Source organism: Lampetra fluviatilis, chromosome 63, assembly GCF_964198595.1.
Source record: "Lampetra fluviatilis chromosome 63, kcLamFluv1.1, whole genome shotgun sequence".
NCBI classification, from domain to species: domain Eukaryota; kingdom Metazoa; phylum Chordata; class Hyperoartia; order Petromyzontiformes; family Petromyzontidae; genus Lampetra; species Lampetra fluviatilis.
This window is the reverse complement of record NC_136337.1, coordinates 2,150,456-2,154,466: the sequence shown is the minus strand read 5'-3', so window position 1 is coordinate 2,154,466 and position 4,011 is coordinate 2,150,456.

The following is a 4,011-nucleotide window of genomic DNA, read 5'->3' as shown; positions in this document are numbered from 1 at the left end:
CGCTTTCGCGATCATTATTATCCATAACAGAGGTTGTTTTTGGGGGGGGTATACATCGCGTAAATGTCAACTTTTGTTGATTAACTGTGAACAGCCCAAGCAAGAAGAGATATCTATTGTCATTTATATGAATACATTACACCGGCCCCATCTGGTCTTGATTGGTTCACAAGTGACGGCATCGCATTTACTCCCCGTTATATTTAAGACTGCCACGCGGGGAGGAGGATTTCTCCACACTTCTGTGGCGGTCGCCTGATGCTGCTGCTTTTTGTAATCGCAACGTCACAGCCACTCGAATTGTAAATGTTGCTGTCGGTTTACTCTTCAACAAACACAACACACCGTATTCTTAGGTTTTTTTCGGTAAAGTCACGTAGGTAAAATTTTTCAATTAATAAAAGTAAAATAAAAATCACGACGTTTCGGAGGCAACACAAGCTTTCGTTTGGGGCGAGTGCCTGTTAGACGAGATCTAAACTCTTTTGTACGAAACTAGGTAAGGTCCATACTTTTTGGTTCTTCCGGTAAAAGTCACGTGGGTAGAAAATTAAACAAATTATCTCACGACGTTTCGGCCACAACGCAAGCAGCCGTCCTCAGGTGAAGAACAGGGATGTCGGAAAGACAGCGTCTGACAGACCTGTTCTTCACCTGAGGACGGCTGCTTGCGTTGTGGCCGAAACGTCGTGAGAATTGCATTTTATTATGTTTTATTTTTATTATTTTATTATTTCCCTTCTACGTGACTTTACCGAAAGAACCAAGAAGATGAATCCCTGCAGTCACGAACAGCTTTAAATCAAAATCCTACGTGTTTATTAACATTCGACATTGTTGAACGATTGTGGAACATCGGGGTGCAGGGCTGCAGTAACGGTGAAGACACACTGCCCAGGTGGCTCGCAATCGTTTTGGTAGTTGGGTGGATGTTGGGTTGTTGACTCAGCCCATCATCCTTCCCGCCGGGGAGAGGGGCGATAAAACGAGTACCCACATTGTGTGCTGTGGAATTCAACAGTGTTTGTGCCCAACGGATGTACGCGTTCACTGCACCCAACCCCCCCTGCATAGAAATGTGGAATTTCCACCACAGGGAATCGGCAGGGCTGTACAACGGTAGACTGTGTTTGTGTGTCTTTGGGGCGGTCCATAAATGACGTCACCCACCTAGGCGGGGGGGGGGGGGGTGTCAGACATTTGTGACGATGTGTGACGAGGGGGGTGGGGGGTTTGAGAAATGTGACGTCACATCAAAATGCGCAACTTTAAATGAATATAGACAACACGTTCTACTTGATTAAATATACTTTTTAATAAATGGTTTCTCCTACAACATCAGAGTGCAGCGCCACATTAAACGCGCACTACAATGACAATAGTTTAAAGCGATTTGAAGCGTGTTGTTTGGAGGGAGGGGCAGAGCTTTGTGACGTCATATTTGAGGGGGGGGGGGGTCTGACTTTTGTGACGCCGTGTGACGAAGGAGGGGGGGGGGTGGTCAAAAATCGTCCAAAATCGCGTGACGTCATTTATGGACGGCCCCTTTAGCGATGGAACGGTGAGCCAATCTCGACGATAGTAAAACGATCACCATCGCGATCGCGATGATACGATCCGCATTGATCCTCGTTTGCTGTGCCGCCCTTAAGAGCGATAGCTTGATGCGCTTAGAAGATGAACCGTTCTAAGATTTAACTGAAGATCGTTTTAGACGCTTAGAAGACGGACACTTCTAAGTTTAACTTAAGATTGTGTGATGCGCCAAAGATGGGATGTTCAAATATCAACTTAAGATCGTTGTACGCATGAAGACGGGATGTCGTAAGATTAACTTACGATTGTTTATTGCTCAAAAGGGAGATGGCTCTAATGTCAACTTAAGTTTGTTTTATACGCAAAGACGGACTGTCATAATATTAATTTAATATTGTTTTACGCGTAAAAGACTGGCTGTCTTAATATGAAGTTAATCTTGTTTTTAATGCGTGAATATGGATCGTTCTAAGATTAACTTAAGATTGTTGTAAGCGTGAATATGGGGTTCTTTAGGATTATTAGAGATGGGTGAATGTGTGGAGTTGGTACGATTTGTTGGGAACCTTATGTCAAGTGAAAGGGTTTGTGTGTTTCAATAAAGTCTCGGGTGTGAACCTCGGCTTGATAATGAGAGGGTTACATTTCGATTCATCTTCTTGGTTCTTGGAACAGGTTTGTCGGAAAGACAGCGTCCGGACGCTGTCTTTCCGACAGACCTGTTCTTCACCTGAGGACGGCTGTTTGCGTTGTGGCCGAAACGTCGTGAGAATTTGATTTTATTATGTTTTATTTATTTTATTTTATTATTTCCCTTCTACGTGACTTTACCGAAAGAACCAAGAAAATGAGAGGGTTGTGGTGGTGGTGGTGGTGGTGATGAGAGGATGGTGGTGGTGATTATGAAAGGGTGGTTGTGATGATGATGAGAGGGTGGTGGTGATGATGATGAGAGGGTGGTGATGATGAGTGGGTGGTGGTGGTGGTGGTGTTGATGAGAGGGTGGTGGTGGTGGTGATGAGAGGGTAGTGGTGATGAGTGGGTGGTGGTGGTGATGAGAGGGTAGTGGTGACGAGAGGGTGGTGATGAGAGGGTGGTGATGATGATGGTGAGAGGGTGGTGGTGGTGATGGTGATGAGAGGGTGGTGAATGTAGGGTGGTGGTGGTGATGAGAGGGTGGTGATGATGAGAGGTTCGTGATAATGAGGGTGTGATGATGATGATGAGACGGTGGTGGTGATGAGGTGGTGGTAGTGGTGATGATGAGAGGGTGGTGGTGGTGATGATGAGAGGGTGGTGGTGGTGAGAGGGTGGTCGTGAAGATGAGAGGGTAGTGATCATGATGATGAGTGGTTGGTGGTGATGATGAGAGGGTGGTGATGAGAGAGTGGTGGTGATGAGATCGAGGTGATAATGAGAGGGTGTTGATAATGAGAGCGTGGTGGTGATGAGAGGGATTATCGAAGGAAGGAGTGAGCTGGAGTGATCTCGATGGAGGAGATTTGAGACATCTGTGATAGAGAGTTTCATAGCTCATCGGAATCTTTCTGCAGCATGTAAACATTGGGATTGTGGACGCGCGGGACATTGTCTACAAGTTGATTATTGTGGAGGGTTGATTGGATGATAATGGAGGGATGATTGGGATGATGGTGGAGGAATTATTTTTGATGATGGTGAAGGGATGATTTTGATGATGTTCAGTGTAATGCCTTTCGCGATGTTGATTTAGCCTTTGGACAAAACACGCCGCAAGGAAGCATTCTGGGTTTGAAGCGAAGATAGAGTCTTAACTGACTGTGATGTTTCCATTCTACCTGTCAGCAGTTATTTCCGACTCCATGAGTACATCAGCAGGTTAAATGTCTTCACACTAACGGGCAAAGTGTCTCACTAACACTGCTACCGTTGCCGCTGTCCCTCGATGTGTCGGGAGCTCTCGTTTTTAAACAGACTACAGTATATCTGGCTGTGATGTTTCTGTGTGTGTGTCTCTCTCTGTGTGTGTCTCTCTGTTTGTTTGTCTCTCTGGGTGTGTCTCTCTCTCTCTATGTCTCTTTGTGTGTGTGTCTCTCTCTCTCTGTATGTGTCTCTCTATGTGTGTCTCTCTCTCTGTGGTTGTCTCTGTGTGTGTGTCTCTCTCTCTGTATGTGTCTCTCTATGTGTGTGTCTCTCTCTGTGTCTCTGAGTGTCTCTCTCTCTGTATGTGTCTCTCTATGTGTGTCTCTCTCTGTGGTCATCTGTGTGTGTCTCTCTCTCTCTCTTTATGTGTCTCTCTATGTGTGTCTCTCTCTCTGTTGTTGTCTCTGTGTGTGTCTCTCTCTCTGTGTCTCTCTCTGTGTGTGGGTTGCATATCTGTGTGCGTCTCTCTCTCTGTGTGTCTCTCTATGTGTGTCTCTCTCTCTGTTGTTGTCTCTGTGTGTGTGTCTCTCTCTCTGTGTCTCTCTCTGTGTGTGGGTTGCATATCTGTGTGCG